This window comes from Ursus maritimus, unplaced genomic scaffold (assembly GCF_017311325.1).
Source record: "Ursus maritimus isolate PB19 unplaced genomic scaffold, ASM1731132v1 scaffold_27, whole genome shotgun sequence".
Lineage (NCBI taxonomy): Eukaryota > Metazoa > Chordata > Mammalia > Carnivora > Ursidae > Ursus > Ursus maritimus.
The window spans coordinates 28,907,779-28,935,376 of record NW_024425230.1 but is presented as its reverse complement, the minus strand read 5'-3'; the positions used below and the strand labels follow the sequence as shown (position 1 = coordinate 28,935,376).

The 27,598-nt window shown below is 40.3% G+C and overlaps 1 protein-coding gene across 1 annotated transcript in view; it reads right to left on the bottom strand.

The window, feature by feature from the left end:
* Nucleotides 1-27,598, bottom strand: part of PTPN9 (protein tyrosine phosphatase non-receptor type 9) — a 75,195-nt gene that overhangs the window by 47,145 nt on the left and 452 nt on the right. The gene's annotated exons all lie outside the window — the stretch shown is intronic.

Below are 27,598 nucleotides of genomic sequence, written 5' to 3'. Positions count from 1 at the left end.
CTCACGTTACATAAAGTGCAGCATAGAGCAAATACACATTGTAACCAAAGAGGGCTTAACATCAAGAGATCTATCAAAGCAATTTTTATATTAACAGACCCTAAAGGAGAAAGAGTATATAACCTTCTCAACAGATGATGAAAATGACAGGATAAAATTCAACACCTATTTATGATTTTTTTTTTTTAATGTAGCAAACTAGGTATAGAGGGAATTACCTTAATTTGGTAAGGGTTATCTAATAGAAACCTAAGTAATCATCACATTAAATAATGAAACATTAGTAGCTTTTTTTTTTTTTCTGTTAAAGATTGAACGGCCAGGAGGCCGTTTACTACCCCTACTATGCAACACTGTACTGAAGTCATATACCGCAACTAAGACAAAAAGAAATCTGGTGCATAAATAGAGGAATTTTAAGGAACAGAATAAAATCCAAAAACAATCCTATGTAAATACAGGATTTTTTTATCCAATCCTTTGTATATGTATGATTAAGTGAAACGCCAATTAATTTAAAAAGCATATTTTTAAAAAGCACATTATATGAATTTGTTCATTCCTATGCATAAAATACTTGTAGAGTATACAAAAACCTGGTAATACTGATCACCTCTGGAGAGAGGAACTGACTTGAGGCTGGGAAACAGGCTAGGAAAATATAAACTTTCATGTCTTTTCAATTTTAAGCCATGTCCATGCATAACCAAGTCCAAAAGTTAAATAAAATGTATAAATTTAAAGAGATAAATGTTAAAAAGATGATATTTGTCTACCAATTAACAAAATTAAAAAGACTGAAACCATACATTATAGGCAATAATATGGGAAACAGGCGCTTTCATACAATGTGGCAACTACATAAAATTCACGCTACTTATTTGTATCAATTTGGCACTGACCAAGCACAGTCTTAAAAGTGCACACCCTGGGGCGCCCGGGTGGCTCAGTCGTTAAACGTCTGCCTTCAGCTCAGGGCGTGATCCTGGAGTCCTGGGATTGAGCCCCTCATCAGGCTCCCTGCTCCACTGGGAGCCTGCTTCTTCCTCTCCCACTTCCCCTGCTTGTGTTCCCTCTCACTGGCTGCCTCTCTCTCTGTCAACTAAATAAATAAAATATTTAAAAAAAAAGTGCACACCCTATGGCCCACAACCCCCCTTCCAGGAATCTAGTATACAGAAATATAAGCATGAAGGTACAAACCAGACAAATATATACACATACATATGGGCTCATGTTGTTTCTAGTCTTTTGCCAGTAGAAACAATGTTGCAATGAATACTGGATATATGGATATTCACTGTAGAGTTTTTGTGTTTTTTTTTAAGATTTACTTATAAGGGAGAGAGAGAGAGTGTGAGTGGAGGGGAGGGACAGGGGGAGAGAGAGAATCCTCAAACAGACTCCCTGATGAGCATGGAGCCTGACCTGAGCAGAAATCAAGAGTTGGCTGCCCAAACAACTGAGCCACCCAGGCACCTCTGCAGCATTGTTTCTTTTCTTTTCTTTTTTAAGATTTTATTTATTTATTTGACAGAGACAGAGACAGCCAGTGAAAGACGGAACACAAGCAGGGGGAGTGGGAGAGGAAGAAGCAGGCTCATAGCAGAGGCGCCTGATGTGGGGCTTGATCCCACAACGCCGGGATCACGCCCTGAGCCGAAGGCAGACGCTTAACCACTGTGTCACCCAGGCGCCCCTGCAGCATTGTTTCTAATGACAAAATATTAGAAATAACCTAAATAACCAACAATAAATAAGAAAATGTCCATATTAATAGACCACTATGGAGCCAATAAACACATTACATTTTTCTGTTAAAAACACTAAGACACCCCAAATATGGCATTAATCTGTGAAACACTGAATCAAAACCTTTTGTTTCCACATTTTTAAATTTTCTTCTAGAAAAAATAAAATGAAAAAATATACATGAATTTCAAATTAAGTCCAAATGGGTTCTATTGCTTACTTAAATTACTATCAATATACTTAAATTATACTATAATTACTACTACCACTAAAAACTTTCTAAAAATGAAAAAAAAAATCAAAACCTCCATGGACAGCTCTCCAAATTTCTAACCAAAAAAAGGTTAGAAATTAAAACCAAATCTGTACAGCCATTTCTTTTTTTTTTTTTTTTTTTTTTTTTAAAGATTTTATTTATTTATTTGACAGAGAGAGACAGCCAGCGAGAGAGGGAACACAGCAGGGGGAGTGGGAGAGGAAGAAGCAGGCTCACAGCAGAGGAGCCTGATGTGGGACTCGATCCCGGCACGCCAGGATCACGCCCTGAGCCGAAGGCAGACGCTTTAACGACTGCGCCACCCAGGCGCCCCTGTACAGCCATTTCTAACTGTAAATGGTTCTCATTTCAATAACTGACTTTTCATTTATTTTCCTATTTAAAAAAATTTTTTTTAAAGATTTTATTTATTTGACAGAGAGAAAGACAGTGAGAGAGGGAGCACAAGCAGAGGGAGTGGGAGAGGGAGAAGCAGGCTTCCCACTGAGCAGGGAGCCCCATGCGGGGCTGGAGCCCGATGTGGGGCTCGATCCCAAAATGCTGGGATCATGACCTGAGCCGAAGGCAGACGCTTAATGACTGAGCCACCCAGGCGCCCCTATTTTCCTTTTTAAAAAAATTTAATTCCAGTTAACATACTAGTTTATCATATAATGATTCAACAATTCTGTATGTTTACTCAGTGCTCATCATAAGTGTACTCTTAATCCCCATCACCTATTTCACCCATCTCCTCACCCACCTCTGCCCTGATAACCATCTATTTGTTCTCTATAGTTTTGAGTCTGTTTTTTGGTTTGTCTCTTTTTTTTTCCTTCATTCGTTTGTTTCTTAAATTTCAAATATGAGTGAAATCACATGGTATTTGTCTTTCTCTGACTGGCTTATTTCACTTAGCATAATACTCTCTAGATCCATTCATGTTGTTGCAAATGTCAAGATTTCAATCTTTATTATGGCTGAATAATATTCCCGTGTGCGTGTGTGTGTGTATCAATTGATGGACACTTTGAGCTGATTCCATACCTTGGCTATTGCAAATAATGCTGTATAAACATAGGGGTGGCATGTATCCCTCTGAATCACTGTTTTTATATTCTCTGGGTAAATACCCAGTAGTGCGATTACTGGATCACTGGGTAGTTCTCTTTTTTTTTTTTTTTTTTTAAGATTTTATTTATTTGATACAGTAAGTAGGCAAGAGAGCACAAGTGAGAGGGACGGTGCAGAGGAAGAGTGAGAAGCAGGCTCCCCCTTGAGCAGGAAGCTCAACTCTGAGCTTGATCCCAGGGTCCTGGGATCATGACCTGAGCCAAAGGCAGACGCTTAACCAACTGAACCACCTATGTGCCCAGGTAGTTCTATTTTTAATTTTAAAAAAAAATTTTTTAAGGAACCTCCATACTGTTTTCCACAGTGGCTGCTCCAGTTTGCATTCCTACCAACAGTGCAGGAGGGCTGCTATTTCTCCACATCCTCGCCAACACTTGCTGCTTCTTGTGTTTTTGATATTAGCCACTCTGACAGGTGTGTTTTTCATTTATTTTTTAAAAAGAAAAAAGAATTTTTTCATTAAAAAATGAATATACCATAGATCGATTAACCAGGTAAAAAACTGTTAACATTACAGTGGTTTATCATGTGCATTTCTAGTCTACCTCCAGCTGGGTGAGTTCCTGGATCATTCTCAGAGCTGCCAAAAATATATATATAGGAAGGCAGGGTAGGTAGTGCTTCTCAGACCTACTTCACGTCACGTTTTAAAAAGTATTTATGGTGCGCTCAAGTTTAATTCATCTACTCATGTAAGGGGGGGGCAAGGTCCCAAGAACACCATGCTCCAGGGGACCCAAACAGACCAGGTTATGCCACTAGCTGCTGACAAAATCCAGAAGCACAGAGACAAGTGGCAATGAAACAAGAAACTAGAAAGGAGTTTATTGCAGTGTGGCCGACCCCGGGAAGACAGTGAACTAGAGTCTCAAAGACTGTCTCCGAAGTAGCGAAATACTTCCAGGTTTCTATCAGGAAAGTGCGGGACAAAGGTGGGTGGGTACACACAGGTAGGAAGTCAAGGTCAAGTTTGAAAATCTTGGAGTCAGTTACATTGTCTTGCTGTTCAGGGAAGTCCTTATAGCTTGAAGGAGTAGTTTCAGTTCCTAATACAGGATGCTTTGCCCCCAGGATCTTTTGCCTGAGTTAAGAGATAAGCTGGAAAGAATCAGTAATTTTAATCAATTGGAAAGTTTGAGGTCATAATGGAGGTAGCTGAAGTTCTCTTTCACCCACTTTTCCTTCATGGTCTCTATTTAATTGCTCTATTTCCAAGAACCAAACTTCTTTTTTTTTTCTTCATGGGTAAAACTTTTTTTTGATGGGGAGGGGCAGAGGGAGAGTGAGAGAAAGAATCTTAAGCAGGCTCCACACCCAGCATGGAGCCCAACTCAGGGCTCAACCTCACAACCCTGAGAGCATTACCTGAGCTGAAATCAAGAGTCTGACACTTTACCAACTGAGCCACCCCAGTGCACCCCCATAGATAAAACTTCTTAAAAAACTATTTTCATCTTCATTTTTTTTAAAGATGTTATTTATTTGTGTGTGTGTGTGTGTGTGTGTGTGTGAGAGAGAGAGAGAGAGAGAGAGCGCGTGCACAAGCGAGGGGCAGAGGGAGAGAATCCCAAGCAGACTCTCTGCTGAGTGAGGAGCCCACTGCGGGGCTTGATCCCACAACCCCAAGATCATGACCTGAGCCAAAAGCAAAAGTCAGATGCTCAACTGAGTGAGCCACCCAGGAGCCCTTCTTTCTTTTTTTAATGCTTTCCTTCAAGAAGTTAGAGAAACTATGGGATATTTTAATGTTTCCAAAATTTTTTCTGCTTCTTTGTGTAGGCCCTAGCTATAATAAATCCTGTATGTCATACTTCCTAATAAATAAAACATGACATACAATTCCTAGGCTCACATATTATAATGGATAAACATTTCTATCTTCCAGTGGTTCCCCAATTAGATTCTCTCTACCAATATTTCAAATACCAAGTCCATTCAGAGGATACAGTAAATGTATTTGTTTGTGAAAGATAAACCATTAATAGAACTACTCCCAGCAATCTGGATAACTCATAACAAGCGGCTTTGGGAAATCACAACCAGCATCTTAAAATGTCTGGCATAGAAAGTGTTCTATGCACAGTGGGCATTCAAAAATTCTCTTACTTTAAAAAAATATCCCCACATTATCAAGTCTCTTTACTCTGGTATCCATGTATCGTGAGGTATTAAAATCTCTTTTACCCATGAAGAGACCAAGTGAACTTCAAACTTAAAGCCCTACAAATCCCATCAAAAATACTAAGGCCAGGGATACCTGGCTGGCTCAGTAGGGAGAGCATGTAACTCTTGATCTTAGGGTCGAGTTCGAGCTCCACTGGGTGCAGAGATTACTTAAAAACAAATAAATAAAATGAAATTACAGTTTATTTTTTAAAAATGCTAAAGCCAGACAATCATGAAGAAAAGCCTAACACCGACCTCCTGATGAAATAAAATGGGAATGGTACTAAAATTCCAGACTCTTCCATCTATTACATCAAGCATTGTGTAAGAACCAAAAAGGGAAAAAAAGCTAACTGCTATTAAAGGATTAACATCACACCAGGAACTGTACAGCAGAAAACTCAAAGTAGGGCTGACCAAGTTTTAAGCTTCCCACAAGAGTCTAAAGCTTCAGGCAATACAGAAGGACCAGAGCTAACTGAGCTATTAAACGGGAAAATCTTCCCAGTGTTAAAAACTTCCTAAGCAGTGGAGTGAAGGGCTAGCGGTTTATTTGCACTCCAACAGACAAGTGTGAAGGCCGCAGATCAGGAAAAGCCAGTCTTCATCTGAGGAGCAAAAGATGTTCTATTCCTTTCAAAATGCTATTTCTGTCTCTCCGGGCTCATGATTCCCATCCATATGTAAGACAGCATTTATCACATATTACAGTAAAGAAAGCAATTTAAATCCATTCACTTCTTGCTTCTCCCAGTTAAACAGGCCAAAGAGTATGGTACAGCAAGAAATAACAAAGGCACCACCCAGGTGTGAAGCATTTAACATGTACCAAAGAAGGAACTGTACCACACCATACTCAACAGCCTTGGCAAGCTAGGTATTATTAACCCCATAAAGAAAGCACACAGAACTTAAGCAAACTGCCCAAAGTCACTCAACTAATAAATGACAGAGAGAAGGTTTTTAGGTTTGAAAGTCTTTTCAAATCCTGTAGTCCTTCCACTCACTAAGTGGCCTTGAGAAATACAAGACACATATCATTCATCTTGTGAGGTAATATATATATTATATATATATATATATATATATACATACATATATATGTCATGTGTTTGCCTAGAAACAAAATTACTCTGGAAGGATATATAAGAAACTGGTAACATTGATTGTCTCTGTTGGGGGGGGGGCGGGAAATGACCTTACTCTGCCCTTCAAGGTCCTTCTAGAGGGACTTAGGATCAAATTGACATGGGACAGATTAATAGGAGAAATCAAATTTAAGAGAGTACATATGGGCACACAGACAAGAAATTCCAAAGGCAATAAGACAACATGTTTACAGGAGCTAAGGAGAGGGCTAGGTCTGAGGATACAAAGGGGAAGAAAGCCATTAGCAGCAAGGTGAAAAGAGAGATTTTGAAAAACAAAGGTTGCCCTATTATGCAGGTAAGTGTCTTAGGTAAAGGGGAGCCTGTGTTAATAGCTCTCTTCCCCATACAGGCTCTCCTTTCCAAAGTAAATTTAGGCAGCTGAGGACCAGGAAGAGAGCTTTTCCTGCATCCATTGGGTTTTGATTACTTCTAACCCACAATAATGTTCTTGCCAAAGTGGCCTATCTTGGGACAGCCTACATCTCAGAGAAGAGCTAGGTGGCTGACAGACATGGCAAGAGAAGGGAATATTTACCACTTTCTCTTCTGTACCTTTTTAAGTTTAAATCATATGGCTACATTTACTCAAAAAAAGTGTTAATTTTATATAGCTTTCAACTAAAATATATATAATAGGGATATCTGAACATAATGCTTTAAAAAGTATTTTAAACTATACCACCAAATGCTAAGTTTGTTGACAGTCTTCATATCAGGGCAAAGGGAATGAGTTAGGGAGCTCTACAAAGGGATAAACAATTATGGCTGCTTTTAGGAACTCCTAGCCCTAAACAGGGGGTGCTCCAAGGTACTGCAGAAATTGTGCCACACTCACTTTCTTGCTGGAGGCATCTGTGAAAAGCATGTTTAGTAAACACAAGCTGGCATCTCTCCTCTCAGGCTTAAAAACCTGACTCTCCAGATAAAAGTTATCAAAGAGGATGAAGAACTCTCAGAGATAATGGAGGAAATGATTCAACAAGAAAGCAAGAAGTAAACATTTCTAAATTGGCATAAGAGAAAATTCACGTCAAGAGGTTGAGAAGTAGAAGACTATAGCACAGAGGAGAAAAAGAAGAAAACAGAACTCTGGAGAATAAACAGAAAGATCCTCACCATCAGCAAGAGCACAATCATCCAGCTTCCCAGATGGAGTCAAGGGGGGGAGGTAGTTGGTCACTCTCCATAAGGAAAAACCTGAAGGCAGCTTGCCAGCTGCTACCTATTCCAGTTGGTTAATGAAGGGGCGAACTAAACAACTAGAAGAGGGGTGCCTGGGTGGCTCAGTCCATTAAGTGTCTGCCTTCAGCTCAGCTCCTGATCTCAGGCTCTCCCACATCTCCCCCATCATGTGCCTGTGGGGGAGCGCGCTGTTCTCTCAAATAAACAAACAAACAAATAAATAAATAAAATCTTTAAAAAATAAACCAGAAGAAACCTGAAAAGTTGTTCCAGGGGGGAAAAAAATCTAAAGTACATGGAAGACCTGCTGGATGAGGGAGGCCTTTGGTAACAATGTTTATCTCTTTTTCTAATTGGTAACTGAGACCTTAGAAAAGAAAGGAGAAATGCGGATGTCTGTCAATAAATTGGAATCGACTTTCCAGATCATACTAGAACATGCTTCTTCCCCTACACTCAAACCTGGTTTACTCCTTATCACTCTTTAGGTGTCAGTTCTAAATCTTACTTTCTTTTTTTAAATTTAAGATTTTATTTATTTGTCAGAGAGCAAGCACAAGTAGAGGCAGGTGGCAGGCAGCGGGGGGCGGGGGGGGGGAGCAGGCTCCCTGCTGAGCAAGTACCCCAGCTGTGGGACTCTATTCCAGGATCCTGGGATCATGACCTGAGTTGAAGGCAGACGCTTAACCAACTGAGTCACGCAGGAATCCCTAAATCCTACTTCTTTATCCTGGAAGTTTTTACTGCCTCCACCCAGGCACACAGTATTATAAAAGCTTACACTATTATCTATCTGCTCCCATTAGACTATAAGCTTAGGCAAGTGCAGGGGCCATGTCTTCCAAGCTTAAAACGGCATACTCAACACTAAGCACAGTGCTTGCCACTATTCGGATGAGTAAACGTATAAAAGATCATGGGCTCTCAGCCGGCTAAGAGTGCTGTTCACAGGGAGTAGGAAGAATATGTTTGCCTGAACACTTGCCAAGCTGATTATGAGAGCTCAAAACTGAAGATAGAGTAAAAGAGAAAAATCCCAGAATAACACTGGACAAAAAAATCAGGAATAAGAGAAGAAAAGCAATAGGAGAAGTGACTACTAAGTCACAAAAGAAAATATCTGAGAATTAAGTTGCCAATATTATAAGACATCTATAACAGAGATATCCAAAATAAAGTTTACAGATTTTATAAAATGAGTAAGACATGATCCCTAATTTTCAGTGAAAATCTGAGTTAATTGATTTGTGAAAGCAGTATGCCAATGAATGGGCAAATCTCATTCAAATCTTAAAAAGGGAAGATGGATGGCAATATGTCTCAAAATGATATTCTCCAGTAGAAATCCACAAATCACACTGGAAAATTTCTGAATAAGGACGTGATACAACAGTTGGAGTACTCTTCAGTCTACTCAATGATGTAGGATTGTGTTTGTTTTTAAGATTTTATTTATTTATTTGACAGAGAGAGCACAAGCAAGGGGGAGTGGCAGGCCAAGGGAGAGAGAGAAGCAGGCTCCCCGCTGAGCAGGGAGCCCAATGCGGGGCTCGATCCCAGGACCCTGAGATTATGACCTGAGCCAAAGGCAGGCGTTTAACTGACTGAGCCACCCAGGCACCCTGGATTGTTCTGTTTTGACTCAGATTCCAAAACTGGCATGGTAATAAGGATATTAGAGATAGGGAACTTCAAGTATCTCATCATTTGCTGAATAGCACATTTATTTTAAAAGGGGAGGGGGGTAGAAAGTCTGATAGATTCTTGCTGACAGCTTCATCCTGAAAGGATGAGGAACTACTACACTGGATTAAACCAAGAAGACAGACTAGTTGAAAAAGAGAAAGTAACCATATAGTCTTTGAAAGTGTGATAGTCTAAGTGACAATTAAGAGTAGTCAGAGGAGGCAGTTCAGAAAGGAAGTCCTAGATGTGGCACCAGTAATCCTGGTTTAATTAAAGACCCAGTTCGGCCACAGCCATGTGCCCGGAAACTGGCCAACACTCTTCATGCCATAGTTTCTTCATCCAAAAAAGGACAATACCAGCCTACCTCCCATAATCAAATAATTGGCTGTTGAAAGCATTATGTAAACCTTACCCCAGTGATTTAAATAAAACTAGACCTTTAACAAAATTAGCAAATATTTAATGGGTAATGAATTCTAACCACCAGTCAGATACTGAATTTTACAAGGATTGTCAAGTCCTCTCAATGGCCCTAGGAGGTTGATACTCTTATTTTCTTATAGCAAGATTAGAAAACCAAGATTTCCAACTGTTAAGTTGCCCAAGATCCCAAAATGAGAAAAGTGGTATGGCCTGAATCAGAACCCAGGTTTTCTGACTCTAGAGAGCCCAGCCCACATTTTTATCCATTGTGTTATACTGCTTTAAAATTGTAGATTTCACAAAATTAAAATCTCAAAATCTAAAATTCTAGAGAATATAGATGCTAGTATTTTTTAAAGAAACGCTCAAAAGTGAAACTTTTCTTTTTTTAAGATTTTATTTATTTATTTGAGAGAGAGCGCACAAGCAGGGGCAGAGGGAGAGGGAGAAGCAGGCTCCCCACTGAGCAGGGAGCCTGGTGTGGGGCTCAATCCCAGGACCCTGAGATCATGACTGAGCTGAAGGCAGACACTCAACCCACTGAGCCACCAGGCCCCCCTCAAAAGTGAGATTCTGACAATTATTCAATTAACTATAAATTATACCAATATGAATTTAAAAAGAGAACACTCTGAAGAGACAAGTATGGTTGTACAGCATACTCTGTTGAGTATAGATGTTAAAAGGACATCCACTAACATATACATGTACAAAGGAAGACTGCAGAGTCAAAAAGATAATAGAATGGTGGTTCTGACCTAAAAGAAAAGTGTCAGGAAAGTCACTGCCCAGAATGAGGCAAGGCCTGTTAATAAAGCTAAGGCTAACAAAAAGGGGTCTGTGAGAACTATCTAGATCAACTCCTCTTCTTCCATTTCTCTATCAACAAGTACAATCTTCAACTTGAAGAGGGGGAAAAACAAGCCTTGTGGAAAGCTCAAAATAGCAGAGCCCCTAATTATTCCAAATCAGTTTAAGCCTCCAGATCTGCAAAACCTAACAATCCTGAGAACTCCAGGGGAGCCTGAGGAACATCTGCTGCAGAACTTTAAGGTATCAAAACTTGAGGATGAGCAAACACAGTCCTAATTTCAAAGAGTGGATGTCTACTGAGGGTTACAAAAGTTCCCAGGCTCTAATAGAACTGGATTCAATCTGGCAAAATACACAATTCACCTTTCTTTCACATACATGCATGCACACACACCTAGCCCTGGCCAATGGTTTTTTTGCTTTTTGTTTCTTTTCAAAAAGGTGGGCTTTGAGCTTTTAAAAGGGGAGTAGTGATTACCAGAAATGACTTACCAAAAACAAGTCTTCCAAAAAAGAATACAACTAGACTGAAAAACAAAGGAATGGAATATACAGCAGTGCTACCCAAAGTGAAGTCTGTGGCACTGGCCTCCCCTAGGAGCCTGTCTCATATGCAGATTCTCAGACTTCACCACAAACCTGCTGAATCAGAACCTGCATTTTAACAAGATTCCTAGGTAATTTTTTTAAATTTAATTAATTAAGAAAGAGAGAGCGAGAACAATGGGGGGGCGTGGCAGAGGGGGTAGAGAAGAAACTCTTAAGCAGGCTCCTCGCTGGGTGTGGCTCAATCCAGTCTGGTCCAGTCCAAAGACAGAGATCATGACCTGAACTGAAATCAAAAGTCAGGTGCTTAACCAACTGAGCCACTCAGGCACCCCCAAAATAAAAAGATTTTAAAGGAATTCTCTGAAAGGAGGGAGACAAGTAGACTAATGTTTATTGAAAGCCTACAGTATGCTAGGATGGGCCATAACTTAAAGCACTTTGCATCCATGTTTATTCACCCATTCCAACAGGCCCATTTGTAGGTATTGAGGCATTTTACATATAAGGAAACAGAGGCCCAGACAGCTTAAGGACCTTGCCATGTCACAGCACTTGCGATGATACAACCAAGATTCCAAAACCAAATCTGACTCTAAAGGCCATGCTCTTTCCCNTGATTTGCTCTGCATTCATCTCTGGCCTGGTCCCACTGCTGTAAATGACTTAGGTAACAGCACTGGGTCATGCTGACCATATGAGAGGGGCTTTAGCTAAGAAAAAAAATATATTTAAAATAGAACACAGATCTAAAAGATCAAAACAGGATGGAAAAATGGCCAAGGATGATATTCAAAAGCAAGAGGCTTTGGAGTCAGTCAGATGGGTCTGAATACCAGATTCTATCACTTCATTGTTTTGAATGCAAGCAAATTACTTAACTTCTTTGGGCCTTAATTTCTATTCTATAAAAATGGAATTATACCTCGCAGAATTTTTGTAAGATGGGAGAAAAGGTAATATTTATAAAGTTCTTGGCACATAAGGCTTAACAAAAATGTTCACAAAATGTTCAGTGAGCATTAAATCTAACAAAATGAAATTTATATAAGTGCAAGAAAATCAGTTTTAGAAGCACCAGAAGAAATTTAACAGAAACACATAAAAAAAGACTTAGGGATCTCAGTTGACTTGAACCTATGAGTCAACAGTTTGCTAATACTGCCAAAAATTATTGCAAATTTGGAACACATTACAGAAGCACCGTGTCCAAAACAAGTAAGCCCAAAACAAGGAGGCCTATCAGACTTTATATATAAGACTGTCTTCAATCCTGAGTGGTAAATTTTAACAAGGTCACTGGCAAATTACAATCAATTCAGGAAAAGATCAGAATGTTGAGAAGCTTTGAAAACATAGTAACTAGGGAAAAAAAGAAAAGAAAACATAGTAACTAGTTCCTTCCTTTCCGGTTCTCTATTTCTTCCACTTCACAAAACTGAAATTACCCTTCAACTGCTTCTGTTTCTCAATAACTAAAACATTTCCCCCTTTGTCTTCATCTCCTTTTCTCCATCCTTCTCCCCCCTTCCCCTCTAACCTCTCCCCACATGCACCTCAAATTCAATTTTGCCAATCTCACATGGATCTGACAGGAGTTGACCTGATGATTTCTAGTTGAAAACTCTAGGACCTGGCATGTCAGACCTGTCGCTAATCTCGCCCTGGCCTGTATATTAGACCTGCTACTGCTAATCTACACCAATTTAACCAGCCCCTTGCTTTTTTCCTGAGATAAGCCCCACAAATTGTGCCTTAGGTAACTGATTCCTGAGTCTTCATCACATATTCACAAAACTGGGACTCTTCCTACATGTCTCCATAACCTGCAGCTCCATTACCCCCTGAAAGGGATACAACTGGCCAGAAGACTGCATTAGGCAACACCAGCCATCTCATACCTCAGCCGTTTCAAACTTACTGTATCAATACTTCCCAACCTAAGGAACCGATCAGATCAACTCGGGCAAACCGATGCATGCTCATAAAATAGTACAAGTAGAACAGTTTACTGTACCTAAGGGGCCGTTTGCAAACCTATAAAGAAGGAAGCCTGGAAAAGCTGCCTGCAATCTGGCTGTCCTCACTGCAGTGCCCCATTTTCGATTCCAATTAGAACCAGGCTCAGCTTCCTGGCAGGACCCAAAAAATAAAATCTGGTAACTCCTAGGTCCAGATTATCAGGGCAACTGACATTGCAGTAACACGAGCTTCCCTATGGAATAGCCTTGTCAAAGTTGGCAGGTTTTCCTGCCTGAATCAGAACAGCCTGTGTCTCCTTTCATTCAGTACTCCCTTGGAAGCCAAGCATCTCTCTAGGGAATGCCATCTGCAGTGGACATCAGGTGTCTCAATGCCCTGTTGTTTTAACCATGTAGACATTGTGGTTCCTTCTCAAATAGATAAGAGGCTCTGCTCTTTCTTTGGATAAGAGAAACCATGGTAAATGCTAGTCTTTTGAGAGCTTTGTTTTACTGTCCCTTTACCATGGAATAGCACAGTTTTAGTCCAGAATTAGGTAACTCCTGGAGCTTTCTCCAGTTCAAACTAGTTTTAAACCTACAGTTCTAGACTCAATTTGTAAATCCAGATCTCTTCCTGAAGGAGCCTGCGTATCTAAACTCACTTTTTAGATGGTTCCCCCAACAATGCAACAGCACTCTACTTACTCTCTAGATCACTAGTTTTCAAACTTGAGTGAGGACCGTTAAAATGCAGATAGATTGCTGTACCTTGCTGATTCAGTAGGTATGGGGTGAGGCTTGAATATCTGCATTTTTAACAAGCTCCCAGGGCATGCTCATGTTGCTGGTCTGGAGACCACTCTTTGAGAACCATTGCTCTAGATCAGTAATATTTCAAGTCATTCCCAGAACAATACTGGGAGTGGGGCGGGGAGAGGAAGATGCTATAAAATTGGGTCCGCTTGCATCATAACATTCAGTGCTTTGTCCTACACAGAAAACTCCTTCTCCTACGTAGGATCTCACAGGTGAAATATTCAGGAATTTAAAACAGATTACAATTTACATCCTAACAAATTATTAATATAGATACATTCTGTGACCAAGAAATGGCACTTACATAAGAGATTCTCGGCTCAAAATCAGAAGCCAAACCAGAAGTTTGCCTATTCTCTTTCTTATACCTCACATTATTCATTAAATGAATTAACACCTGTGAAACACTTAGAATAGTGCTTAGCCATTATTTCATTGTGGTAAAATATACACATTTTATTGTTTTTGCCATTTGTAAGTATACAAATCAATGGCATTAAATACAGTCACAATATTGGGTAACCATCACCACTATCTATGCCCATCTTTTTCATCAACCCCCCAAAATTCTGTACCCATTAAACAATAATCCTCTTTCCCAATCCCCCCCGCCCCCGCCAGCTCCTACTGCTCTACTTTCTCTCTATAAATTTACCTATTCTAGTTACCACATACAAATAGAATTATACTTTCTGTGTCCGGCTTATTTCAATAAGCATAGTGGGTTTGGTTTTTTTTTTTTTTTTTTTTAAGATTTTATTTACTGTCCCACATCAGGCTCCTTGCTCAGCAGGGAGACGGCGTCTCCCTCTGCCTGCTGCTCCCCCTGCTTGTGCTTGATTTCTCTCTCTCTGACAAACAAAATCTTTAAAAAAAAGAAAGATTTTATTTATTTGTCAGAGAGAGAACAAGAGACCACAAGCGGGGTTGCAGCAGGCAGAGGGAGACGCAGTCTCCCTGCTGAGCAAGGAGCTGGATGCAGGACTCAATCCCAGGACCCCGGGATCCTGACCTGAGCAGAAGGCAGACCCTTAACCCTCTGAGCCACCTAGGCGTCCCTAAGATTTTATTCTTAAGTATTCTCTACACCCAATGTGGGGCTTGAACTCACAACCCTGAGACAACAGTCACATGCTCCACCAGCTGAGCCAGCCAGGTGCCCCAATAAGCATAGTGTTTTTGAGGTTCATCTACATGGTAGCATATATCAAACTTTCATTCCTTTTTAAGGCTGAATAATATTCCATTGTATGTACATACCCCATTTTGTTTATACATCTATCGATGGACACGCAGGCTGCCTCTACCTTTAGGTTATTGTGAACAATGTTGCTACGACATGGACATACAGCTAGCAGTAAAATTGCTAGGTCATAAGGTAGTTTCCACAATGGCTGCACCATTCTATATTCCCACCAACAGTGCCAATACTTGTTATTTTCTTTCTTTAAAAAAAAATTATAGCCATCCTAGTAGATAATGCTTAGCCACTGTTATTATCACAAGTTTTGATGTGGACTTTTACCAGTATTTGAAGCACTGTAAGGACAGCACCATAACAACTAGAGGTTCTGACTAGAGTTCTAAGCATTTTCATTCAAAACACAAATTTCCAGTTGCTTTTTACTTTCTCAAAAATCACCTACAAAGCTAGCATTTCCTTAGTTTGATATCAACTGAGAAAGAAAATGATGCTTTGGGGGGCACCTGGGTGGCTCAGTCGGTTAAGCATCTGCCTTCGGCTCAGGTCATGATCCCAGAGTCCTGGGATCGAGCCTTGCATAGGGCTCCTTGCTCAGTGGGGAGCCTGCTTCTCCCTCTCCCCCTGCCTCCCCTTGTGCTCTCCCTCCCCCCGCTTGTGCTCTCTCTCCCTCTGTCAAATAAAATAAAAATAAATAAATAAATAAAATTTTAAAAATAAAAAAAAGAAAATGATGCTTTGGGTAGCTAAAGAAAAAAAAAGATGGATGGTTATGTTTTTTGTTTTTTTTAAAAGATTTTATTTATTTATTTGACAGAGATAGAGACAGCCAGCGAGAGAGGGAACACAAGCAGGGGGAGTGGGAGAGGAAGAAGCAGGCTCATAGCGGAAGAGCCTGATGTGGGACTCGATCCCGTAACGCCGGGATCACGCCCTGAGCCAAAGGCAGACGATTAACCGCTGTGCCACCCCCCTGTCTCGCTGGCTGTCTCTATCTCAGTCAAATAAATAAATAAAATCTTAAAAAAAAAACAAAAGTATGCTGGAAATCCTGTATATTTTACTCTTGCTAGCTATATCAATTTTGAGTCCCTGACCTCATCAAAAATACCATTTTCTCTTCACTTTTGGGGTTTTCCTGGCATGGAAGAGCTAAACTCTCAGGGAAACAACTTTTCCCAAATAAAACTGTTTTCTTGCGCTCATGTATTATTTTCAAGGTTTCATGACTTCCTCTCAGTAACTCTTTTTTTTTCCTTTATGAATCTAAGAAAAAGAAAATCTGTGAATATAGAAAGTAAAAACAAGGGGTACCTGGCTGGTTCAGTCAGTTAAGTGTCTGCCTTTGGCTCAGATCATGATCCTGGCGTTCTGGAATTGAGCCCCGCATTGGGCTACCTGCTCAGCAGAAAGTTTGCTTCTCCCTCTGCCTCCCACCCCACTTGTGTTCTCTCTCTCTAGCTCTCTCTCTCTCAAATAAATAAAATCTTCAAAAAAAAAAAAAAAACAAAACAAAACAAGGAGGAACCCCCCCATAGGAAAAATTTTCCTCTACTTTTACACTTGGCAAGAATTGAAAAATAAACTCTAGTAGTAGTTTAAGTACAGCCAAAAAAATGGGCAATGTGAAGGTATCATGGGAAAACTATTTAAAAAGCTCTAGTTTCATCCTAGTTATTAGTAGACAAGCATACTATATATGTTTCCCCATTATGCTGATGATTATATATGAAAGATTAAACTCTACATATAGAAAACTAAAGACTGGCTTTATAAAGGCAAAGAGGAGACCTATGACATTATGAGAGGTATAGCCAGAGGCCTACATGAACCCCCAAGTTCACTAACCCCATTAAAGCATATAATTTCTTTCATAAATAAGTGTACAATAAGGGGCACCTGGGTGGCTCAGTCAGTTGGCGTCTGCCTTCAGCTCAGGTCGTGATCTCAGGGTCCTGGGATGGAGCCCCGCATCGGGCTCTCTGCTCAGCGGGGAGCCTGCTTCTCCCTCTCCCTGCCTCTCTGCCTACTTGTGATCTCTCTCTGTCAAATAAATAAAATCTTAAAAAAAAAAAAAAAAGTACAATAAGCAGCTAGTAACAATGTAGCCCCATCTCTGTAGGAACACTTGTGAATGGCAGAAACCAAGAATGTTCAATCCCCAAAGGCCAAGACAGCTATTTTTGGTGTATATGTATATAGGTATGCCATACATAGAAACATGTAGGTAAAACAGATGAAGTTTACTAGAAAGAGCACTGCATTTAGTCAGAGTTGAGTCCCAGTGCTGTCTCCTTGGTAAATTACTGAAAGCTTCTGAACATCATCCCTATTATCACAAAGACAATCATCCTGAGCAAAACAATACCAGCTTCACACGTTGTGTGAGGAATAATTTCAATATAGTTTCACTCATTCTTCGGTAAATGTATTTTCAACTCTCATAATGTACACTAAGGATGCAGAGAAGATTGAGACCCTGCCCTCACTATGTATAAGAGGTCCTCTTCCTTGGGCGGTACCCCACAATTCAAGAAATGCTTAGAACCAGACGGCAATTCCTTAAAGACAGAGAGCTCCTCATCCTTGTTCAAGAACTTGGTACACAGCAGACAATAAATGATTGCTGAATGAACGAATTGTATTGTTTATAATCCTCTCGGTGGACACTAACATGAAAAGGAGGAGACTGATACATAACAATCACCTCACTCATCTGAGAAACAGAAACACAGAAACATTTAGAGGGGAAATCAAAAACGACACTTCCCATTATTATCATTACATGGCAGGGCTCAGTAGTGTTATGCTTGTCCTATAAAATCCCCCCATCTCTGAAAACCCATGCAAATGGCTCATTTTATCCTCTGGGTTAGTTATGCTATAAAATAATAGACTAGAGGGGCACCTGGGTGGCTCAGTTGGTTAAGTGTCTGCCTTCAGCTTGGGTCATGATCCCAGGGTCCTGGGATAAGGCCCAACATCAGGCTCCATGCTTGGCGAGGAGTCTGCTTCTCCCTCTGTCCCTCACTGCTCCCCCCTCCTCAAATAAATAAGTAAAAGAATAATAATAAATAAATAATAAAATAATAGACTAGAGTTTTTCATTTTTTCAGTACATAAAGTTAATCCCTGAAATCATTATCTGGGGATACACATCTGAATAAATACTAAATGTGTTAACCAAAGACCTATCTTTTTTTTTTTTTTTTTAAAGATTTTTTTATTATTTATTCGACAGAGATAGAGACAGCCAGCGAGAGAGGGAACACAAGCAGGGGGAGTGGGAGAGGAGAGCAGGCTCATAGCAGAAGAGCCTGATGTGGGGCTCGATCCCAGATCGCCGGGATCACGCCCTGAGCCGAAGGCAGACGCTTAACCGCTGTGCCACCCAGGCGCCCCAACCAAAGACCTATCTTCAACTAAAAAGTAGAACTTGTATTTCTGTTCCTAAGAACTACAAAATCCTTCAGATATAAACTAGGGTTTCTTAACCTTGGCACTATTGCCAGTTTGAGTCAGTAATTCTTGGTTGTGGTGGGCTGTCCTATACATTATAGGATATTTGGCAGCATTCCAGGCCTCTACCCACTAGATGACAGCAGTACCCTCAAATTGTGACAATCAAATGTATATCCAGACATACACATTTGTTTGGGGGGGGGGGTGTTTGAAATCATGGTGGTTGAGAACCACAGAGATAAACAATGGAATGAGAATGTTTTCACAAAGGCTGTAAGGCTGTTTAAGAAAGATACGGAAGACAATATAAGTTGTTATTCTTTGCACTCCATGTATGAGTCATTTTTAGATCAGACTACCTTTTAAAGTTTTATCTGGGGGAAAAAAAGACAATGATGATCAATGCACCTGAAGGTAATCTATAACCTAGAAAGAAGAAATTAATCATTGAACCAATGGATGGTACAGAAAGTGCTAACAGCATAAAATGAGCTACAGGCAGCCCTGCTACCATCTCGTAGATACATTACTCATGCATGGTCAGACAATCTTGAAATCGTCCAGCTCATTGCTACAAAGTCAGATTCTTAATTTTTCTTCCTATTCTTACCTGGAAAACAAATTGTTTCCTGTAACATAGGGAACAAGAATACCATTATCACAACTATTTATTGACCATTTTGTAACTGTAAGGGATTTTACTTATATAAAATAAAACTCCTGGAGCCACAAAGGAAGCTGGGGATTCCTGACGTTTACCAAGAATCACTGCCATCACCTCCCCAAAGGCCCAGGTTTTCCTTGCAAACAGTTCTGTTTAGAAAAAGGCCAGATTTGCATTACTTTTAAATACTGGGATCTCAGCACTTAGTAACATAATCCCAAACTTGTATAGAGCATGCAGCACTTTTTACGAGATGTTACTGATTATAAAAGAAACATATGGTCATTGCAAAGAATCTAAAAAGACTATTTTTAAAAGGATTATTTTAGTAAAGATGTATATAACAATGATGAAATGCAAATGCAAAGGTGAAGATTAGCCAGTTCAAGGAATGAACAAGTAATTCATACATTAATGTCCCTAGAAACCTCAGTACTAAAGTCATAGATGGCTCTCCTTAAAAAAAAATCTGCCCACCAATTCTGAGAATAAATTCTGGTTTCATAATAATTCCATAAGCCCAGTCAGATCTGTGCCACCCGTGCTGGGTAAAAAAACAAGAACTATGCAGTGTTTTGGATGGGTTTGGTATTTCAGAGGAAACCAATACATAAAACAGAAACTGTCTTTCCTAGAGAAAAATGGAATGCTTTTCTTAGAAGCAGAAACTAAAAAAAGTCACTTCTAATCTACTGGTCTCACTATTTTATAATCTAAGAGATAACCAATCTTTAATAAGAACTCTTCCCATGGGCTCTAGAGCTTCTCAGTCTCCCATTCCTGTCCTGCTGCCTATCCCACGCCATCTCAGTTAGGTACTCAAGAGATCTTTTCAACGTCAGATATGAAAGTGCTCATTCCAGTAGGTACAGGCCCTCCAGCACTGAAGAGTGCAGGCTAAATGACCGGTTTGAGGAACATCTGCCCCTACTCCAGAGGAAGAGGAATACAAAACAGGGACTATTCCAGGGGCTCCTGGGTGCCACAGGTCATTAAGCATCCGGCTCTTGGCTTCCACTCAGGTCATGATCTTACAGTCATGATCTCAGGGCTGTGAGATCAAGCCCCATGTGGAGTCCTGCCTGAAGCCCTCCCACTCAGGGCACTGTCTGCTTGAGATGTACTCCCTTTGCCCCTCCCCCCGCGAAGTCACGCGTGCTCATTCTCTCTGTCTCTCGCAAATAAATAAAATCTTAAAAAACGAAACAAAATAATGACTGTTCCAGAGTCCAGAAAGGACAAGCAAGGAGCTTTTGTACAGAAGTATGCATAGGGGGCACATGTGATAATGACTGATTTGGAAAAAGTTATGGAAGACATCAAGGCAGGATGGTAGAACAAGTGTGAAATGGCTGAAATTGCACTGCAGGTTTTAGTATATGAAAAATAATCAGAGTTAGGGTGATGGCGTCCAATCTTGACACTGCAGTGGACCAGCCATTCTGCTATGACTTAAATGAGGAACTTGGCTGGCTCATTCGGTAAAGCATGTGACTCTTGATCTCCGAGTTGTGAGTTCAAGCCTCACACTCAGAGTAGAGTTTACTTAAAAAAATAAAAATAAAAATAAATTTTTAAATAAAATAAAATGAGGCTTAATATTTAGAAGACAAAATTGGAATATTCCAACATTACTAAGTCTTTTCCAATACAATAAAGGTATACAAGTCAGAGAAGAGACTCCAATGTACTGACCTACAAGGAGTTTTAACTTTTACCTCTGTGAAACAGTTCAGCTTCTTTTTAAAGCAGGGTCCGTCTTACTTTTCAATTCATTAATTCATTAATAAAATTCAAATTCAATTTTCAATTCAATACATTCAATTCAATTAATTCATTAGTTCAGGTTCCTCTGAGAAAACCTCCAGGTTCCTTAACATTCACAAAAGTCAAGTCCAAGACCCTTGACACCCTCAGAAAATTTAACAGAGTAAAATTCTCACATCCAGATGAGATTTTACCTGATTATTAATTACAATATCAGTAGTGACTGGCAATAACAAAAATAACGAGAATTCTTCATCTTTCCCTCATCTTCTTTCCCTCTCTGGAAGCCCTCTATTTAATATTATGAATCATCTGGTCCTTGACGTATGGTTACTTCTGAGGGGACAGATGACATTTAGCACAGGACATGTGAGGCTGTGGGAAAAGGGAAGTTCTTGGCCACAAGAACCAGGACAAAATCCTTGCCCTTGGGAAAAATGCCAAAAATCTCTTAAGTTCACTGCAAGGCAGTTAAAATTTTAACTTTAGATGATTCCTGTTATAAGAACACAAACCACAGCACGGAATTAGAACAGGTTTTTGAAACTACATTATAAAGTTACAAGATAACTATTTCTTAAAATTTTATTCATTTTTTAAAAAAGATTTTATTTATTTATTTATTTGACATAGAGAGAGAGAGAGAGAGAGAGAGAGAGAGAGAGGAGCGGCAGTGGGAGCGGCAGGCAGAGGGAGAGGGAGAAGCAGACTCCCCGCAGAGAAGAGAGGCCGATGCAGAGCTGGATCCCAGGACCCCGGGATTGTGACCTGAGCCGAAGGCAGAGACGCTTAACTGCTTAACCGACTGAGCCACCCAGGCACCTGTATTCATTTACTTTTTTTAAGCAAGCTCCATGCTGGGCCTCAGGACCCTGAAATCAAGACCTGAGCTGAAATCAAGAGTTGGACACCCAACAGACTGAGCCACCCAGGGCCCCGCAAGATAACTATTTTCTGACATTCATATGAATCATGCTAAGTGATAGTCCCCAGGGTGAATATAAATATTTCCCCCCTTGGGATTAGTTTACCTAACTTGGCTCTAAAATCTTTCACTATTCAAAAACGGAGACTACCATGATAATGGCTAACTTTACTGAGTGCTTACTAGGTACGTGTTCCACATGCATTGGCTTATTAATTCTTACAATAATGCTCTAAACATTAACTCTAAAACAGGAATTTTCTTTAGAGGTTTTGAAAATAAATATTATTTGTTACAGCAACTTTAAAGAAATTCATGAATTATTTTTAATGTGAGAGAAGCACTATACAAGTTATGAAAAGCATCTCTGGTCTAAAATGAAAATATGTATAAATGCATAAGTATTTTAGAAAACTACTCTAATTACTCTATCCTATCAATCACTACTGGGAAATCCATGCAAAATCAAAAGACCCTAAAAAGCTATTGCAGAATTCAAATATCCTTAGAATTCTAGTTGAATCTTTTTTTTATGGTTTATTACACAGAGGGAGTTCTCACAACTTACGCCCAAACAGATGTAACCAGGGAGCCCCACTTAACTTTCTGTAGGTTTTGGACATAGAACAGACGAATTAAGAAATCCTTAATAATCCTTGATGGTCAAGTTAATTTTAATTACATAGCAAATTCAATAAAATTACCAACTTCAGGTCCAGTTACAAATTTAAGTGTATGCTCTAGGAAAGTAAAATTAAGAAAATTAAGAACAGTAAGAATGGAGGTTGAAAACGGCGGTGGTGGCTGCTGTGTTCCAGCTGTCTGGGCTGCTAGGTCAGTCCGGGGCACAGCTGGGGAGCTCCACGTCGAGTGGCACCCACGGCAAGGAGGGCTCAGCTCACATGTGGAAGCCCCTCACCAACTCTGTAGAACTCCCTGGCGTGGGAGTGAGCATACTGAGTGTCTTCCTTAAGTCGCATCACGGAGAGCACAAGAGACCCAAGTTCACTGCCTACCCCATCTCCGAATCAGGTCCAAGCCCTTTCCCTGGGGACACGGTAATCATACTCTATTCCATAACTCTCACGTGAATCTACTTCCAATCAGCTATGAAGATGGATAAAGAGAACCTGGACTACCACCCAGTGGGGACCACAGCACTGGTTTGGACCATGACTACGCGCACAGACCAGAAAAGTCTATGGGACCTTAAGCTCACCTTCCTTAATTGTATCAAAGGATGACCAGCATACTGATCTTCCATCCCTTTGCTTATGGATGCTTAAGGAGATGGCTTAAATAAATAACTCAGACTGGTCCATGGCAAAGAAAAAAAAAATTAAGAATGAAGATGAGTACTGATATGTAGAAATTACCCTTCACACTGCCAAATTTACAATTTTGCCAGCCCATTAAGAAAGGCTTTTATATTTACAGATAAACATTTTTTTAAAAATGCATTCCTGACACAAAACACCTGGCTTTTAAGTTTGGAGAGATAATATTCTTCACATTTGGCTCCATGAATAGTTATTTCTCTTGTACAAAAGATAAAGAAGATAGCAAAAAATTAAATTTTATTTTGACCACACCTCAAAATGGAGAGCTATCAACGCTATCTTAAGGAACACATTTTTGGGGGATGCCTGGGTGGCTCAGTTAGGTAAGCATCTGCCTTCAGCTCAGGTCATGATCCCAAGTCCTGGGATCAAGCCCCACATCGCATGATCGGCCTTCCTGCTCAGCAGGGAGCCTGCTTCTCCCTCTTCCTGTGTTGCTCCCCCCTGCTCGCGCTCTCTCTCACTCTCTGTCTGAAATAAATACAAATCTTAAAAAAAAAAAAAAAAAAAAAAAAAAAAAGGAACACAGTTTTTCCCCAGAGTACTTTCATCACAATTTCTTGCATAGACTGGATAATATGACTGTTGACAATACATAGGTCTGAAAAGAGGTTTTCCAAAATTTTTCTTCTGTGCATTTTTTTAAAAAGATTTTATTTCTTTATTTGAGAGTGAGCAAGAGAGAGAGAACACAAGCAGGGGCAGAGAGAGAGAGAGAAGCAGACTCCTGCTGAGCAGGGAGCCAGACGCCGGGCTCTATCCCAGGACCCCAAGATCATGACCTGAACTGAAGGCAGACGCTTAACTAAGTCACCCACATGCCCCTCTTCTGCGCATTTTTCAAACCATATATAAGAAGCATCATCAAAACCAAATATGTACCTATCAATACCCAAACCAACGAAATTAGCTACTACGCCCATGTAGACATCTTAGAGAGTTGACTAACTGCTTCATGAGAGGTTATGTAGTATAATAGAGGGAACATTTGCAGTGGAGGCAGAATAACCCAGATCTGAGAGGAAATCATGGTTCCACCACTTCCTAGCTATGTGACCTTGGGCAACTTCCTTTTCTTAGTCTGAGTTTTCTTATTTGCAAAATGAGGTAATAATTCCAATCTTATGAGGATTAATTGTATGTGAAATGCCCAGCACAGAGCCTGACTCAAAGCAGGAGCTCAGGAAAGTTACTGTTATTACCCAACAACTGTTATTCATGTAAGCCCCTTAAAGGCAAAGCACACTTTCTTGTAACTCAACTGAAGGCTCTGTAATTATCGAGAACTGAGAAAATAAAGGCAAGGAACACCAAAGTTACGAATGAGGATTTGGGGGCGCCCGGGTGGCTCAGCTGGTTAAGCGTCTGCCTTTAGCTCAGGTCCTGATCCCAGGGTCCTAGGATTGAGTCCTGCATCAGACTCCCTGCTCAGTGGGGAGTCTGCTTCTCCCTCTCTCTCTGGTCCTCCCTCCCCCGGCTTGTGCTCTCTCTCCTCTCTTGCTCACTCTCTCTCAAATAAATATTTTTAAAAAATGAGGATTTGGTATAATATCAGTTCAACACATGCCTAGGTAGGAAAGGAGACTATGAAGCAATAATGATGACCTTCAGATGTATATATCAAAATGAACAATATCCTTAGCATATCAAAATAAACAATGTCCTTATTTTTATAAGCCCCTCTGAAAGGAGATGATGCTGCCTGTGTACAATCCATGTACAGAACCACTCTTTGTTCCACAAGTATTTTCAGAATGTCCACACACTAACTGCCAGTCACTATGCTAGGCAATGTACATGTGATAGTGAGCAAAAGCAGATGCAGTTCCGATCCTCATGGAGCTTGCAGTCATGCAATCCCACAATAGTGTAAACTTGTGATAAGTGATATAAAGGACAATACATGGTACTCTAAGAGCCAGTAACACAGATCTAACCTAACTGAGGAGATCAAGGAAGGCCTTCCTGAGGAAGCAAATACTAAGAGCTGAAGGCTGAGAGGGAGTTAACAGTGGAGGGTGTTTACAGATAGAGGAAAGCAGTTTGTGCAAAGACCTGGTAGCAGGAGAAAACAGCAAGAATACGGGACCAAAAGCCCAGTGTGCCTGGAGGAAAGATGAGGTGTGAGAATTAGCTAGATCACACAGGGGCTGAGGCATTGCAGACCATGTTCAAGAACTGTAACATCCCAAGAGAAATGAAAAGCCACTGCAGGGTTTAATAAATGCTTATTTTAGGGGCAGAGAGGCTGAAGGGAAGATGCAATCAGATTTGCAATTTGCCTTTGCCTTCTGGACTATGAGCAATGGAATGCAAACAGATCAGGTAGGAAGCAAAAGTTCTGTCAGGATATGACAACAGCTTGGGGACTAGGGTGACGGTCATAGTGGAAGTAGATAAATCCAAGAAATATTCAGGAAAATCTGATGATGTGTCTTGTACAGGGGCTGAGGGACAGCAAACTGTCCAAGAAAACTTCTGGGTTTCTGATTCACATGACTGTATAGAAGGATACCTATATTCAGGAGAGATCTGCTCCAGAAACATCTTTAAGGTAGTTATCCACCCCCAAAAGGACCTAAATGCATAAATGCTTTTCACTTTTGCCTGAACATGTGTTAACCCAGTGTGATCCCCTACTTTATTTATGATATGGGGTTCCAAAAGACTTTTTGTTATTTCCAAAAATAAAACTGACTCTCAAAAGAGAAAAATGTTTCCAACACTGAAGATATTTCAAAGATTCTGCCACAAGCTGTGAAATCAACTCCAAATGAGTTCTAAAACTGGTTTGAGCAATGGGGCGGCATTATGGAATGATCGTGTCATTTCCCATGATGACTACTTAGATAAGACTAACACGAATTTGCTGCTGCTTAAACATTTTAAATAAATCTTAACAGTGAAGAGTACTCTTATGTGATATTAAACTAAAATATGAAATTTTATCAGGCATTACAATTGGAATTATGCTACTTTTATGTTTATTTCAACATTTTGAAATGCCTGTAGAAAACCTGACTTTTTTAGGAAAAAGTATGATTTAAAAAAACGCCACATTCCTTGTTTATCTTAGTATTTTACTGTTCCCATCCAGTCCTTGTTAACGCTCATCACATTATTCACTGTAAAAGATTTTTACCAACACACTGGTATATGTATATATTCTATGCAGGGTAAAGCCCTGACTTCATCAATACTTAAATATTTACTTTCTTTGGTTTTAATTTTTTAATATGCACCCTACTGCCATTTTCGTAGTGGAATACTAATGCCTTGAAGTATTAGAAACATAGAAACTCTAAATTTGACTAATCTAAGGAAAAGTGAATGAGTTTTGTCTCTTTAAAAATCAACCTAACACATCACACCTCAGTACTGAAGTATTTCCCTAATTCTGGAAGGAGAGGGGCTCCTTGGCCACCTGCTTGCACTAGGCCCCGACAAGCATTTTATTAACACTCAACTGCAGTTACCAGGATGTTACCACTGCTTGTACAGAGCAGAATTCTTTTTTTTCTCCCATGCTGATTTTATCTCAAGGCGTGAAAAGGCAAGACAGTGGTCTGAGGCCAAATGTGAAAAATGTCATCTCCACAAATCAGGAGAAAAGTCAAGAGCTTTTTAAAAATTAGTTTGTAAAACCAGACTGTCTCCACCCTAGAGACTGTGCTACCAAAAGTGGTCCTTAGGAACAAGGGCTGAAGAGCTTGAAACGGTTCATCTTTTTCTTATTTCAGGGTTTTTGTTTTTCCGTTTTTGGTTTTTTAAAATATGAAATCAGACCATAGCTATATTTGAGCATAGCTAAGGCTGGGTATGGGCAGTGCCAAGAAAGAGACAGTGAAAAGGCTTTAGGGTTCCCAATCTCAGCTAGCAGACTTTCCGATCTTCCTCTGAAGGAGCGGTCCGTGTCTCCCCAGAAGGAATGTGGGGGAGGGAAAGTTACAACGCCCCTGGGCTTTTCCCTTACCCAAACCCCCAGAATGACACCGCAAACCACTTCCTTCTGGGAACTGAAGGTCATAAGCTTTAAGGGACAATGGAGCTCAATGTAGGCTCCAGAAAGATGGAGACAGCGAGATGAGATGGGGGGCAGGGAAGTGGGGGTGAAGGGATGTGCCCAGTCTGAGAGAGCTGAGAGCGGTCCAGGCGAGGGACTTCGGGAGCATGAAAAGGCCTGGATCTTCCAGAATCTGCCTAAGTAGGCCTGCCGCAGCCTGAAGGGCTCATCTGAAAATCTAAGGCATCTGTGTACCCAGTGCCTATCACCACTCTCCTCGGGAGGGGGGATGGTACCCGCAGGAGCCCTCCCCCCAAACTGGGGCTTTGCCTGTCCTTAAAAAA